The sequence below is a fragment of the Crocodylus porosus genome, unplaced genomic scaffold (assembly GCF_001723895.1).
Source record: "Crocodylus porosus isolate Cpor-Errol unplaced genomic scaffold, CroPor_comp1, whole genome shotgun sequence".
Classification (NCBI taxonomy): Eukaryota; Metazoa; Chordata; order Crocodylia; family Crocodylidae; genus Crocodylus; species Crocodylus porosus.
The window spans coordinates 68,033,661-68,050,819 of record NW_017728947.1 but is presented as its reverse complement, the minus strand read 5'-3'; the positions used below and the strand labels follow the sequence as shown (position 1 = coordinate 68,050,819).

At 42.2% G+C, this 17,159-nt stretch overlaps 1 protein-coding gene across 1 annotated transcript in view; it reads right to left on the bottom strand.

The window, feature by feature from the left end:
- The window catches only part of AP4S1 (adaptor related protein complex 4 sigma 1 subunit), a 38,683-nt gene that overhangs the window by 20,817 nt on the left and 707 nt on the right, over window positions 1–17,159 (bottom strand). The gene's annotated exons all lie outside the window — the stretch shown is intronic.

Sequence of the window (17,159 nt, the reverse complement as noted above, 5' to 3'; positions counted from 1 at the left end):
GAGTTTTTGACTCTGCTCTGACCCTATTTGCAAATACACCTTTTGTGCCATTTAATGAGTGTGTGTCTGTGATTTTAGTGGCCTCCAGAGAAACGAACCGCTTTTAAGCATCACTGTCACCACAACAGGATCTCAGCCCGGCTTTGGAGTAGCCCTGTGTCCTGCTGCGCAACATGCCCGCATGGGTGGTGCTGGAGGTGGGTTAAGGCGGGGATATAGCCAGCCCAAAATTCCCTGTAGCCCTCTGTAGCCACCCCTTCCAGCAGTGCTGCTGCTGCTGCCTGCCCTGCTCCCACGCACAGCACAGTTCCCCACCCTAAACCCCCACCAGGAAGAGGCTGGCACCACTGCTCCCTGCCAGCACTGCTGGGGCCAGTCTCCATAGAAACCCCAGCTGCTATCACAGCAGGGCTGCTGGGGTCTCCATGGAAACCGGTCTCAGCCACACAGGCAGGGGCTGCTGGGCAATGGAGTCCACTGCTGGCCAGATCTCCTGGACTTTGTCCATGCCTGCTTTACTGCTGCAGATCAACATTTGACTGTTAAAGGACTGTTAAAAATCTGTTAAAGGACATAACTCCATAAGAAAGTGTGAGCTTATGGAGGCATTTCCTCTCCAGTGTGCACGAAAGATTTTGTGCATCAATTTCTGGCTATTTGAACCTGTATTCTTGTCAGAAAAAACATTAGTCAAAACAAACCATGGAATAGATCCCCACAACTCTGATCCTGGATCTCTTGCAAACTTAGAGAAAAGACTATGAATCCAGAAATGTAGATACTGAGCAGTGGGGCTTACATGTCTGGGGCCACAAACAGGCTTTCATTTCCCACGATGGAAATTTTCCACTGTCAGGAATGTTTTGGGAGAGAGAACAGTACAGGCATTCAGTTTGTAACTGTCCCCTCTTCCCTGCTCTTTGCCCCTTTCTCAGCCCAGGGTGATCCTGGTCTGGGGAAAGCATGGGAAACAGTGGCTACTTGAGTCCTCTTGTTCCTGGGGGGGACTGGAGCAGCAAGGCCAAGCATCCTGCTGGGGACAGATGGCAAGCAAGGCCCCCTGCCTGTGTGAGGAGTGGGCAGGGAGCAGGGGGTGGCTACTCCTCCCCTTTCCTCCTGGTATATGGATGCTTCCCTCGTGTCTTTTTTTTTCCAAACCAGGGTGATCCTGGTCTGGAAAAGGCACAGGGGCCTTTTCCTGCTGTTCAACTTCTCCTGGGACTGGGAGGAAGTGAGCAGCAGCAGCTGTTCTGACTGCCTTCCCCAGACTGGGATGACCCTGGTCACAGAAGGGTGTCAGCAGCATTTCTCCACTGCTCAATGACTTCTGGTCCCTGGGAGAAGTCAAGTGACAGGGAAGTGTGTAGGCATCCATTCTCCTGGGAGAAACTCCCCTCGAAGTGATTGCTACCTGACTGGGGATGGGTTTGCTTTTGAGGGTTAATCTGCACAGAGGTTTGGCGCAGTTGGCCAGAGCACACAGAGGTTGTAACTGTTAATCCTGAAGCCCCAGGCAAGAGCTCTGCAGAGTGGGATCAAGTTCTCCCTTGTCCATTTGGAGTAGTTCTCCACTCCTCCCCTCCCCCGCCCACCCCCAGCCACAGGAACCCAGCTGGAGAAGCCATGCACCATTAAGGTGTAGGACTTGTGTTTTGGAATACAGCAGGAGCAGCCCTGCATTGCCTCTCCATAGGAGGATCTTAGCTGCCCCAAGGAATCAAAGACTCCCACTGCTTCTGTTGAGTTCCTGCACTTGGCTCCTGTTGATGAGCAGTACAGGACTGCCTCAGCTCAGCTTCTAGGACTGGGCAGGACAGGGCTGCTCCTGTTGTGTCCCGGCACACAGCTCCTTCAGCCGGGCAGAATGGGACTTTGCAAGCTTGTCTCCTATGAACAGAGGGGACAGGTTTGTTCCAGATGTGGCAAAGACTCTGGGGGGAAGGGGCCATCATGCTGACATCCCCTCTAAGTTGGTGCCTGGATCTGGTGCCCTTCTTGCCCTCCCTCCCTCCCTCCATTATGCTACTGAGATTATGTTCACATATTAATACTGCTTTTATAGTTTCAGTGTACAATTATTTAAGGGGAAGGTTAGAGCTAGACAGTAGCCCCAAAGATAATGTAAAAATCGCTAAAGTATGTTCTGCATTCATTCCACCAACAGAACTCCTATTTTTCCATGCAAACAAGTATAGAATATGCAGCAGATGACCCTGTATCAAGCATTCATTTTAAAGTAAGAGTTTTGTACATTGGGGTGAATATTTTCTCTTTTGCACACACATGTCTATCTGGATTTTTCTGTTAGCATCCTAATCAATATGGGTACGTCTAGTCAGTGATTTACAGTTGGTATTCTACCAGAATGTAATATTAACACAGCATTTGCTGGCTTAAGGGTGTAAAGTATGTCTGCTCACTTTTTGGTTTCTTTTCTTGGTGGCCAAAGTAAGTATGTGTTACAGAAATATGTACTAAAGAATGTGGCAATTCCTTTAATACCAAGTGGCAGCCTCCTGAGCCTATGAATTTGGGGTAAATAACTATTAACCTATATAATGTCACTGAAATTTACTGAGTTCTACATTTATTCCAGACAACGTAGCTAGTGAAAAGTGCTGTTAAAAGAACACAGCGTATGTACAGAAACTGTCTTTTAAATCTAAGTAACTGGCATCTTACTTTCTTAAAAAGAAGAATGCAAAAAGGCTTTCCAGGTTGTAAGCTAACAGCTTGCAAAATATAACTTTTTAAAAAAGGGAAAGTTTTAAGTTTTTTAAAATGCCATAAAGCAGTCACAGTAATGTATCCCATCTGTCTTTCTCGTTTTGGATCATAGGCTTATTGGCCCATATGCTTCTGTGGTTTGTGCACTGAAGGTTCAGCAACTTACTGCAAAGGCTGTCTCAGAATTTAACCTCAAGCCACACTGCCTGCTTAGTACTTTTCTAAGGTATAGTGCAAAAGCTATAAGAAAATCTTAGGAGGTCTGGTGTGAGGAAAATATGGCATGAATAAGGACAAAACCCCAATATAATGTATGTTAGCCTGTAAAAAATGAGGTCAGAAAATTGAAAGGGAAAAAATATCAACCAGAAAATCTCTGAGTAATCTTAATGTGCTGTCAGCAAATATCTACACACCTCTATTAATATTTCAGCATTCACTGACCATTTGCAAATGGCAAAGATAAGCTACCTTATAGTGTATGGAAAAACTGTTCACTTTCTCTGCGAAAGAGCATAGGACTCTGTATTCCCTGAAATGGTATCCATATTTTTACATCTCTTCAATAGAGTTGCCACCAATTTTGGCTGTAAAAACTTTGTCTTGAAACTGGGCAGCATGTGGATATAACTTATGCAGATGATTCTTGTACTATATTTTTGTGGATATCGAAGGAGGTGTATGGAATTTTACCTTGGCTGACAAGTAGTTTTTACAGCTGTTATTTGCCACTGCAGCATACAGAGACTATAAACAGAGGGAGAATCCCTTTCATATCCTATAACTGAAATGTTGATTGATCTGCACTTACAACAAGGTTGCCGTGCATCTCTTGCTTCCTAACTGCCAACTGACATACTGGCTATCCTGGCTGAGGACTGCCAGGAACCTCTGACAGTCTTGGAGAAATTACTGATTCTACCAGTCTAGGGGCTGGTTTTGCAACCATTACTCATACTCATAGTGTTTACTTGTGTGTGAATAATCCCACTGGGGAATGTGTGACTACATGCATGCATAATATTCCTTGTGAATAAAAGTTGCAAAACTGGGGCCTTGACCAGATGACATGATTTTTGTAGTGCAGCCTGGATTGACACTGTGTGACAATCATCCTTATGCTTGCCAGGCAAAAAAAAAAAAGAAAGAAAATTGTTGTGGCAAATGCAGTTTTTAAACGTCACTCAGTGCAGTATGGATTTTAGGTTCTCTGGGAAATAGACAATTAGAAAACGAGGAGGAGAATCTCAAGAGACATCCTAGTGACAGCCTAACCCAGGGAGAAAACCTGCCCTGAGTTGGGAAGATGACTTCTGTATTTCCTTTTATGGGTAAACAGTGGAGGTAGTTTGCTGGGTCATTCTTTTATGGGCATTATGTTCCCTGTTCAATTTGTTTTGCTGCCTGCATGAAGAGATAAGCATTCAATTAAAAGAGGCTATAAGAAGTTAAAGAATTGAGCAGGAAAGGTGTAACAATGGGACAGATAAGTCAGCCTAGGTACACAGCTTCAAAGGTTCAAGGGAGTTAAGATAACAATGGCTGGCTCCTTCCAAGTTAGAATAGAGTATCCTTCCCAAGGCTGAGGTTATGACTGAGAGACCCACAAGCTCAAAGGAGGTGTGAGAGGGCTTGTGTGTTAAGGAAGGAGATAGGAGATCTAGATTGTGTCACTGAAAAATGACCAGGCTTGGAAAACTAAAACAAAGACCAAGGTGGCCAATCTGTGGCATGTGCACCACAAGAGACACAGGCAGTCTTTCTCCGTGGCATGCAGCAGATCAGGGAGGGAGCAGAAAGTAGAGCAGCAGATTACGTAGGGAGCAGAGGGCAGGAAGCAGAAAGCAGACCTGTAGATTAAGCAGGGTAAGTGGGGAGGAGTAGCACTTGTGAAAGGTGTGGTGTTAATTTGCCAAAAAGTTTGGCTCCCAATGACATAGATAGCTAAAGCAAACAGCAAAGCAATGCAATCAGTTCCTCCACAACTCATATGTATAAGTATGCACAGAGATGTTAACTTGAAATAAATGCTTTTTCTGTTAAATACTGTGGTTCTCTGTGCTCTATAACTTAAAGCAAATAATGGTTGGATTTTGATTAAGTTGTTTCTGAAGTATTTTATTGAAGTAGTTATGATTGATGCCCATGAACATGTACTCTATGCCTTGGTTTTAGGATGGGCAAATTGTATATGAGAGGTAGTCAGCCATTTTTAAAGCATCTGATGAAGTCAACTTGAATTCATAAAAGCTTGTTCTCTATATATGGCTTATTTGCTTAGTCAAATAAGTGCAAATCTGTGCTACCTTCTGCCAAACTGTATAATTCCACCCTAGGTGAAGTAAAGATCTGAGGCACAGCACCTCAGGAGGATGAACTTGGGTGAGATTCCAAGGCAAGATTGAGGCATGGCTAACCTGATTACAATGACTGTTGCTTCTTCTTTGAGTAACCAACAAAATATATAAAGCACAGTATGTGAAGGATTGCAGATATATATTCTGTTACATGACTGAGCATTATTCCTTACTTCCCTTTATATAGTTCTGATTGCTGGGCAACAGACAGAAATGACACCAGGAAGAAGTGGTACTGGCTGAGGTCTAGCATGATCTGTCTTTAACCCCACCTGGGTCATTTCAGCCTGCCACTGGAAAATGTCGCGTATCTCTTACCTATGGGTATTCCTATTTATTTACATGTGCATTTACAGATCTACTAAGGATTTCCCATTTTTCATGCTAGCATCAAAGTGAATATCTGGCATTCTGCCTGCAAGTTTTGCATGTGCAGACGACTGGCAAGCACATGCTTTGGTACAGATGAACTTGAACAGTCCCCTTCCACAAGTGCCTCAATGACAAATTGGTGAATTCCAATCAACAACAATGGGAGAATGTCAGCAGAGCTTGGAGTGCTTTCAAGTCCACTGTCATTGTGCTTGCCAGAAAGATATCAACTCCAAACAAAATAATCTGAATCACCAACAAGCCAAGGCAGAAGCTCAAAGGAGAACCTGTGATATGAAGAACTGATAGTGGGAATACAAGGTGAAGGAGATTCAGCATCTTCCCGACATCCATGATATTCACAGTTTCTTTAGGGCCACCAAAGCCATCTATGGTCTAGCACTCAGGGACCAACCCCCTTGAGACCTAAGGATGGAGGAGACCTGATCAAGGAAAGAGAAGCCATCGTTGCCTGTTGGAAGGAGCATTTTGAAGACCTTCACAATTGAGACTCTGTTGTTGATGAGAGCATTCTCAATTCCTTGCCACCCAGTCAGAGATGATCTCAGAATCCCTCCAGCCCTTGATGATGTGACAAAAGCATCAAGTGGATGAAGAATGACAGGGCATTTGGAGCAGATGGAATCCCTGCAAATTTTCAAGTAGGGGGGAGAGAAACTTACATCACAACTCCATGCTCTCATCTTAAGGAATTGGAATGATGGGGAAATCCCAGATGACCTCAGAAATGCAATCACCATGACACTCTTTAAGAAAGGAGACAGGTTCAATTGTGGAAATAGCAGAGGGATTGCCTTACTGTGCACCACAGGAAAGATCATTGTGAGAACCTCCTGAACTCTATCCTTCCACTTATGGAAGAGCTCCTCTCAGGGTGGGTTTAGGACATCAAGAGTTACAACCAACATGATCTTCACTGCTCATCAGCTGCAGGAAAAATGCCAAGAACAACATAAACTCCTCTACATGGACTTTTTTGACCTCACAGAAGCCTTTGATTCTGTTAACAGAAAAGTGTTGTGGAAGATGCTGTGAGGTATGGATGCTCAATGAAATTCATCACCATTCTTCATCTGCTTCGTGACATTATGCAAGCAATAGTTCTCAGTAACAAATCTATCACAGACCCCTTTGAGGTTAAAACTGGAGTTAAGCAAGGCTGTACCACTGCTGCAACAGTTGTGTTGATATTCTTTACCATGATGCTACATCTGACTGTTGCAGGGCACCTAGGGGTGCCTGCACCTTTAAGAGCATAAACAGCTTAGCAAAGAAGCCTGGCAGGCTACACAGAGCCCCACAGCTACAGGTTGCCTGAGCCATGATCCCCACTTTACTGTATGGAGCTGAGATGTGGGCAAAGTACAGGAGACACCTCAAGTTGCTGGAGACGTACCATCAATGCTGCCTGCAGAAGATACTTCAAATCTAGTGGGAAAACACCCACCTAGGTTAGCATCCTCTCAAAGGCAAACGCTATGAACATTGAGGTGATGATCATCTGACATCAATTTCACTTGGCTGGCCACATCATCTGAATGTCTGACTCCTGACTCTTGAAGCAAGTTTTATTCTCCTGCTTAGTCAAGGCATATGTTGAAGAGGAGAGCAGAGGAAGTGCTTCAAGTATGTCCTCAAGGCCAACTTGAAAAAATACAACATAAACTCCTGGGAGATTATTGCTCAGGATAGCCCCAAATTGAGGAAGAGTCTGATGCAAGGATCTCAACACTTTGAAACCTCACAATGACAACAGGAGACAAAAAAGCAGGAGCAGCAAAAAGAGCATGTCACAAACTGAACCAAGTATCCAGAGCCACGCACCCCACATGGAAAAACATGCCTCAGTTACAACAAAACCTGTTGATCTTGGATTAGCCTTTTCAGCCATCTTTGGGCCCACAGATAAGGCAACCATGGAACACAGTCATCCTCGACTATGAGGGATTGCTGCTGCTGCTGAATTCTCTAAGTCTCTAGTTTATATTTACAAATACAAGGTTTCAATAATGAAAACATACAAGCGTATTTTCAGAATTTGGTTTTGAAAATTGTGCCAAAGATATAAAAATGAATCCAAAGCAACTTTAATTTAAAGCTTTATAGCTTCTATAAAATTAATAATGAAAGTTCTCTTGTAAAAAGACAGACAAACAAAAAAAAAACCCAAAAACCACACGCCTGGACAGTTTATGAAAAAAACAGATTGAATTGCCTATAGTTTGCTCTTATAAAACAGTTTTAATTTTCCAACATTTTAGCTCTAAATGCTTTCAGTTAGGCAGCGTCTGGTAATATAAGTTTTGCATATAGCTGTATAACGTGTTACAATAAACTGGGAAAAAGAGTATATAAAAATACATAAAGAATAACATAGTTGTGATTGGCACTGTTGGGGAAACACCCTTCAAATTACAAATATGTTTGCACACGGGAAGTCATTCATGATTAACAATTCAGTGTTTTTGGTAGGTGACTGGATTTCTTATTCACTTATTACATGTATATTCTTTTCATGCATTCATACGCACACGCATCTCTATGAATGACTAATGCTGGTGTTGCAACTTAGCTCAAACTACTAGTATGACTCAGAAATATGACAATCCTATATATGGGGAATTAGGTAGCTTGGGGATTAGTAATGAAATGCAGAGGCTTCCACTTCTACATGACTGGTTGAAATCTAGCTTACTTCGTTAATGAATGAAAGACATTATCATTTATAGACTGCTGAGTGGCCTATCAGAAATGAATCGGCAGCGTTGTTTATTTCACTGGACAACTGTTTACATTACAACTAGCAACTGATACACTATTTTATAAAAATGCTTCTATCTTGTATATATAATTAGACTGAAAAAAGGGTGTTCCATTTTATTGAACTCTTCTCCCTCTCTATAATTCGAAATGAATCGCATTACAAGAAGCACAATCACCTACATAAGAAGGGAATTTTTAGTCAGCTCTGACTGTTGGAAGTATGACTTGATGACCCTACAGTGTCCAAGCCAACTTATAGGAGACAGAACAAGGAACTTAAAAAAATATCACACAGGGAATAGGAAATTGTATCTGTAATCTTTTCCTTAAAGCAATTTATTTCACTTGTAGGATTTAATACTGGAAACATCCTAATTCCCTTCCATCTTTCCTCTGAAATATGCCTTTTGCCATGACACATTTGAAATATATTTGAAATACATTTTGTTACATGATCTATAATAGCAAATTCTCCAAGAACAGGTCTGTTCAACTGGGGTTAGCCTGTGACCCCCAGGCGCTCTCTGGCCACTAGTCCTCTCATTGTTCTGGTAGCTGCTGCAGTCCCTAGCTTATCTTTCTCTGGCTTTTACTTCCTGCCCCTGGTCCAGAGGGAGGGGCAGGGTAGTGCAGGGCAGCGCAGCCTGCAGTGTCAGGGGAGCCCACAATCAAAGAGGGGAGCAGGGGGAGCCACCTGGGTGGGGGGAGGGACCCACATTACATTTATAGGCTCGGCAAGGCTACATTTGCTAGCATCATGCCTGAAAGAGACTTGGGGGTCATGACTGACCACCAGATGAATATGAGGCATTAATGTGATACCACAGGTGGTAAAGCAAACAAAACTCTGGTTTGCATCTACTGATGCATCTCAAACAAGACCCAGGATGTCAGCCTCCTGCTGTACTCGGCCTTGGTGAGGCTGCAGCTGGAGTACTGCATCCAATTCTGGGCTCCACAATTCAGGAAGGATGTGGAGAAGCTTGAAAGAGTCCAAAGGAGAGCCACACACATGATCAGAGGGCAAGAAACCAGGCCTTATGGAGAAAGGCTGTGAGCTATGGGACTGGTCAGCTTGGAGAAGAGCAGGCTCAGGGGTGACTTGGTAGCTGCCTGTAAGTATATAAGGGGTGTGCATCAGGATCTGGGGAACACCCCAAGGGACGACAAGATCCAACACTTAAAAACTCCTGCAAGACCATTCTTGGCTGGACATAAGGAAAAACTTCTTTATTGTCCGAAACCCCAAGGCCTGGAATAGACTCCCCCCCAGAGGTGATGCGAGCACCTACTCTGGATACTTTTAAGAAACATTTGGATGCTTATCTTGCTGGGCTCCTTGGATCCTGGTTGACTTCCTGCCCTTTGGGCAGGGGGCTGGACCTGATGAACTTATGAGGTCCCTTCCATCCGCAATGTCTATGAAATCTATGAAGCCTGGAACAGCTATAGGAGGGCCACCTGTCTGCCTGCATGGTACAGTGGTAGGGACAAAGGGGTGCCTGCACCACATGCATGGTAGGTATGAGCTGCCTCCCCACGTGATGCTGGGGGAACTTGTAGCTGGGGAGGTACAGAGGGGCTGGGACCCCCACAGTATACTGCCCCTGCTCAAGCAGCTCTTGGCTACTAAGAAGTTGAACAGCCCTATTCTTGAACGTCTCTTAGAGACACATAACCTTTAAGAGATAATATGGAGAGTCTGAGTGGTCTGGATAACTTTAATTAAGAAAACTGATAGTGTATTAGCCTCTAGCACATAGCAAAGTTCTGGCCTAAACTCATTCCAATTAAGTGAGTGCACAGAAGACTAAAGATTATATTTTCAGATGATGAGGCATTCTGAAAGGACATTGCTGTTACCAGTACTGCACCTGTACTCTGAATCTCCAAGACTACCAACCCAACAGCTTTCACAGGTGTTAATTTCGCTGATGTATTTTAGTTCATGTGCATCATTTTCAAGCATGAATCAGTCCTCATTCAATAGATGTAAGCACTTGTCTGCAACTTATTTTGCCAGATATTTCACCAGTATCCATGGGCACTACTAATAAATAAAATACAAAAACCGAACATAGCCTGAGGCTACCTCAGGGAAGTATATAGATTTTAATGTGCTCATGCAATTTTAATTCAAATTTAGTATCTGTCTGTGAGTTACAGCCACTTTGGTAGCCTGGTTGGCTGCCCATATGCCTAGGAGCATTTTCAATTATTTCATGTGCTACAACAAAAGTTTGTAACACTTAAGGGCTCACACTTATACTATGAATAAGAGATTAAATCTGTCAAACAAAAGACTGACTTGCTTTACCAATGGTTAAAAATAAACATTAGCCAAAACTTCCATTATTGCACTGTTCAACTAAACTTGTTTTTTAGCTTGAAAAATGAAGATGTTCAAAGATATGCAAAGATATATTTGATACTGAAAACTATTACTTGAAACTGTAGAGTATAAACAGACATTCATCTTAAAACAAACACAGCAAACACTTCAAATAATTTTAGAATGCAGATTTAAATTTATAATATATATAACATTTCCTCTCTCTTCTCCAAAACAGCATTACCATTTGGAGACAGATGTAGTTAGCCATTAGTCTGAAGTGAGGCAGAAGCCAGCGATGAGGTGCACCTTACGTTTGAAGTTAGAATTGCTACATCACTGTAGGTGTCTAAGGATTCTGCCTGGCTGACTATTGCTTCACAACTTCTCAGTGACAATTATAAAAAAACTGACATTTGTTAAGATTGATAGTGTAGTGACCCCACTGCCTGTCATTCTGACCAATATTGTCTTATATGCTACTGCCCCTCTCTCTCTTTTGTCTTACTCTTAGTCTGTAATCTTACTGGGGTAGGAACTGCCTGGACACAGTACTACCACAGTGGAGTCGTGATCAATGACTAGAGCTTCTCAGCACTATGGCAACACAAATAACACATTATAAATTAAATATATTTTTCCTGTTGCTTCTCTCACGGAAAAATTAACCATATACCTTCAACTTGAATCTGAACTCTTAATTAAAGTGTCACAAGAATTTTTTTTCAGCTAAGTTTTCCAATGATTGTGTTTTGGTCCATATAACTTATTCTTTAATTTACTGGTCCATCTTTTGTCTATTTGGGATTCTAACATGGTTAATGCAATGGATGCATTTCAATTTGGTTGGTCTCCCTTGGCTATTACATAAATTGTTCTAGTGACAATTTCTAGGCAACTGCTCTGACATATGCTAAAAAAAAATCCTAGAAAAAAATGGAATTCTATGTTTTTTAGATAATTTTCATTGTGCTAGGGTTTCTAATTCATCATCTGATACTTGGGTGTGTTTTCAAGATTAAACTAAATTTTACCCAAATTACATGGTATACTCCTTTATCTAAATAGTTTGCTCCTTTCTTCTTTGCAATAATAAGAAGCGGAGAACAGTACCTTCAGAATCCCTCCCCCCTTTGTTGTACTTACATTCCATGGTCCTTAAGTTCACAGGTTGAATTTTTGCCACCTTTATTTTTAGATCTGTTTTGTACTTCATAATATACCTACTGATTGATTGCACTTACTAAGTGGACAATTGATTTCTTCATATGAGTTAATTTCTGTGGTTCATGAAGTATATGGCAAAATAGCAGTGCCATAATTTATTTAAGGCCATTAAAAACAAAGGAAACAAAAACAAAAATCAAAACTAAATATAAATGACGGTCTAAAATGTTGTTTCTGTACAATCAATGGAGATTCTTAGCTGCCTCCAAAGGGCAATCATATCACCTGAGGCCTGAAATCGAACACATGTACAACAAGACAATGAGAAACATTAGGTACAAGGTGTATCTCAATTTCCACTCATCCTTGGACCTTAAACATCTGACTAAGGATTGCTAAGGTGGCACTTCTGTCATCTCTGCCCCCAAAGATAGGGTACAAAATGAGCAGGTCAGGAATGACTGCCTTCCTACAATTGCCATAGAACTGGTGTGTAATCAGTTAAAGAAATACATAAATCAGACATATATAAATCAGCAAGACCGGATGAACTCCATCAGAGTGCTAAAGGAGCTAGCCAAAGTCATCATGGAGCCGCCTGGTGAAACTCTTTCAAAACTCGTGGTGCTCTGGAGAGGTCCCCGAAGACTGGAAGAGGGCCAATATTGTGCCCATCTTCAAGAAGGGGAAGAGGGAGGACCCAGGTAACTACAGGCCAATTAGCCTAACTTCTATCTCAGGGAAAACCCTGGAAAAATTCATTAAGGAGTCTATGTGCAATAGGCTTGCAGAAGGTACAATTCTGAATGACAGCCAGCGTGGCTTCATCACAGGCAGGACTTGTCTTACCAACCTCATCTCCTTTTACGATCAGGTAACTTATCACCTGGATAAGAGTGAAGAGGTTGATGTTGTATACTTTGATTTCCAAAAAGCCTTTGACCTGGTATGCCATGATGTTCTCGTGAGAAAATTGGAGGATTGTGGGCTTAACTGCGAGACAGTTAGGTGGGTATATAGCTGGCTGCAGAGTAGGACCCAGAAAGTCCTAATGAATGAATCTGTGTCATCCTAGCGAGAAGTGGCCAGCGGTGTCCTACAGGTGTCGTGCTTGGTTCAGTACTTTTCAACATCTTTATCAATGATTTGGATGTGGGGGTAAAGAGCTCACTGGCCAAGTTGTTGGATGACACCAAGTTATGGGGAAGCACGGTCATGCTACAGATACAGGCGGAGCTAGACAGGCTAGCAAAGTGGGCAAGTCAGAACCAGATGAAGTTCAACATTGAGAAATGTAAAGCACTCCATCTGGAGATGAACAACCCCTTATAGACCTACAGGCAGCGGCCAACTGACCAGCACTATGAACAAAAGGGACCTGGGGGTAATAATAGATCACAGTAAGACTATGAGCCAATAGTGTGATGCTATAGCCAACAGGGCAAATAATACTCTGGAATGCATCAATCAAACCGAGTAGAGTGGGGAAGTGATTCTCCTGCTCTACTCAGCGTTGGTGAGACTGCAGCTGGAGTTCTGTGTCCAGTTCTGGGTGATGCACATCAACAAGAATGTGGGAAAGCTTGAGAGAGTCCAAAGAAGAGCCACCGTATGATCAGAGACTTGCACAGCAAGCTATACAAGGAAAGGCTGAGGGACCTGGGACTCTTCAGCCTGAAAAAGAGAAGGCTGAGAGGGAATTTGGTAGCAGCTTACTGCTATATCAGGGGAATACATCAAAGGCTCTGGGAACAACTGTTCATCAGGGGACCCTTGGGGAAAACAAGGAGTAATGGCCACAAACTCCTGCAAGACCATTTCAGGCTCAACATTATGAAAAACAATTAGTGTCCAAACTGTGGAATAAGCTCCCACCAGAGGTGCTGCAATCAACTACCCTGAAAATCTTCAAGAGGAGACTGGACAGTCACCTTGCTGGGGTCACTTGACCCCAGCTGTCTTTCCTGCCTGGTGCAGGGGGCTGGACCCGATGATCTTCTAGGGTCCCGTCCAGCCTTACAATCTATGAGCCAGAACCAGAGCTAGGAGCCAGAACATAGGTGCCTCCCTGAAGCAGGAAGCTTCTCTCCATGCTAACATCAAAACCAAGTTCAGTGTAAGACAGCACATTTTTGGTGGCAGCATTTGTTCTGCCCTACCTTTTACACAATGCTATAGACAGGTTAGTACACTTGCTCAGGAAGGAGATCTGAGTTTTAGGCATTTTCAGCCTAAGGTTACTTGGTGGGGTGGGGCGCTCTATGGGATGCTGGACTACTGGATAGCCCAGCATGCAAAATTTAAGGAGCCAGACAGAGCAAGTAGATAAATGCCTCAGCAGCCCAGTGTGGCGGAGACTCCCCTGGGTGTGGGGAACATGTGGTACCAAGATCAGTCATGCCTCTTATATCAGACATTAGTTTAAAAACAGTAATAATCCTGGAAGTGTGTTTAACAAACTCCACAAACACATAACACATCAAAACATTATGCAGACCATCAGCATGGCCCAGCACCACTGAGACTACAATGGAGCACAGGTGAAACTTCAGTGTGATCTAGATGGTTTCTGAGCATGTCACAAGCTTAAATCAGACACCTAAGGATTCTCCTTGAGCAAAATGGAAGGACCTAATTTTTGTGTGTGCCTTAAGTGATTTTGTGCCTGCCAGACGAAGGGCACTGTTTGTAAGTTAAAAGCCTAAGTTTTGCCTAAATCCCTTGTAGTTACCTAAAAAAAAAAAAATTGTATGTCACTTCAACTGATTTGTGATTCCCAAGTCCCTAAATTTTGTTGGGTTTCTATATTTCACTTAGACATATATGGTTTTGGAGTGAGGGCTGTGTTTTCATTATCTACTGGGTGCATCTACATGTGCACTGTACTGCGGAGTTGACTAATTAGCTGCAAGTAAAGTGTCACCATCTATATGTGTCCTGGTATTAGGGTACAGTAAATTAACTCTGCCATAAGAGAACTGTCAAGGACAGAACTTTCTTACAGCAGAGTATTAACGGTGATCAAATGCTCATGTGGATGGTGACAACTGGGCACAAATTGCTCCTGGTCAGCTCAGCCAGCCAGGGGCCAGACCCCTCTGCTGCCTGCCACCGCCACCTGGAGCCCTGGGCTGTTCCACCGTAGCTTTAATTGCTGGAGTCTGGGGTGCCTCTGTAGGTGCCATGCCCTGGAGCAGTTAACTCCAGTGCAAACTGCTCTGGAGTTTATTGCGTCAATGTAACAGCAGGACCACATGCACCCACTTTGTATATAGGTTGACATGTGATGCACATGAGAATAGCAAGAAATGGAGCAAAAGTGAAGTGAAAAAGAAGGGCTAAGTAGCTGAAAGGTAAGGAAGAGTGGTTGAGTAGGAATAAGTGAAGGGCACAAAAAGGTGAATCTATCATAAAGCCAAAAGCTGGTGGGTGATAAGGTAAGAGCAAGTGTTTTAGGTACAAATGATTCATCATTAGGTACAAATGATTATGAACTCCTTGGGTACCAGACATGTGGTTATGATCCTATTGCCAAATCAAAGGAAGGTGTGCAGCAAAGGAAGAGATTATATATGTCAAGAACCTCCTTTACTTCTGCTTGTCTTGATTCTGAGCAGGGACAAGGCCTTTTGGTTTTTAGAGATCTTTAAGCCATTTATCTAGAACTATTAAAGTAGATTAGTACTCCTAATCATTTGTAGTAAAATCAATGCCCTGACCTCCTGTTATGTGAACTGCATTAGTTCTGATGGTGAAGTAACTTTTTCATGGGACCTGAGGTGGAAAGAACAGATTCAACTCAAGGGCTAGGAATCTGACCAAAAAAAGAAAGAAAAAAAAATCAAAGCCTTCACTAATCTAAGGAAGTTAGGGAGGAAGGAAAGAGCAAAATGTCTCTCCCAACTCCTTTTAATTGTCAAGGATTACTATATGCTTATAGACTGAAAAAAGCATGGCAATTCCATGGGGAATTATAATTTTACCAGCTATAATCTTTCCTGTTTTTCACTGGATACTAATATAAGCAGTGAAAACTGTTAGAAATTTTACTGCCTTCAATGTGATTCAGTTGTTAACCATAATTCTTTAAAATGCCTGTGTTAATAATACATTTTTTATGAGGACTTTCACGTAAGTATCACAGAATGGTTTATGATGAGTTGTAGAAAGAAAGCATATGCATACCAGAGCTCAATACAGTAACTTTCAAACAGAAAGAAAAGGGAAAATTGAGTAAAAGGAAGTTGACTGAATTAGCTGAATGTCTGATGAGGAACAGAAAGTCAGCAGAGAATGGAGGGTCAGGTTTGTCATGGACTAATGCAATGAGGAAGGTTTTAAGGAGTAGCTGAGAAGGAGGAAGTTACAAGTGAGAACATGTAAAACAAGTCAAAGATCAACATCCAGCTGGAAAGAGTCATGAATGAGAGATGCCTATCCTGAAGGAGCAGGAGGTGGTCATTGGAGCGAATCCATAGGATTAAAAATCGTGTACCGCACATGAATTTGTCCATGCTTGCGCAACTGATACAATTCCAGATTCACCTAGTAAAAGAACCTGTTATTAAAGATATGTTTGTGGGAAAGATGAAACCACACACTCTCGTTTAATTATGGGTGACACACAATTTTTTCAAGCAGGAGGTGATGGCTGACTTTCTTTTGTTTTTATATGCCGGTCATTACTATTGAAATTGAGGGCAATGAATCTGTGACAGTCTGATCTGATTTAGACTGAAGATAGCATATACCTCATATGTAATAAGGAAAAAAAATGGACTTTGCTACCAGTTTTGCAGGGAAACCAGTCAAATCATGGTGATAAATCTTTGCAAGACTTTCTCCCTGTGGAAAGGACCTTGGATTAAGGAAAGATTACAAAATAATGGAGAGGTTTTTAAATTACTTCTTGGGGAAAAAAAAAGAATAGTCCTTTGTTAATAAGGGCAATACTGAAAACAAAAATAAAGTTAATGTTTTTCCGTGTCGTTTTTTTGTCCTGGCAGATCTACAACCAGCATTGGAGTTGTGTGGTGCTTTGATTTCTCTGGCAAGTCAGTCATTTGCTTGAAAAACTGCCCACATTTTTCAAAATGAAATACAAATAAAAAACATGACCTGCCAGGATCATGCATGAAAAAGAGCACATGAAAAATTTGTAATCGATCTAATCTTTATAACTAATAAAGAGATCTTCCATCTTTATCTTATAAAAAGATATATGAAACTATCTGTATATCTTGATAACAGATACATAACACTGTCTTTTCATAGATAACTTGATCCGGACTCGTGGTCAGAGGTGATATCTGGTATCAGAGATATTAGACCAACAAGATTTTTCCAAAAAAAAATTCTTTAGATAACTTGATGTCTTTTATCCATGTGCCTGTACAGGGACAGACGTATTCCCCCCCCCC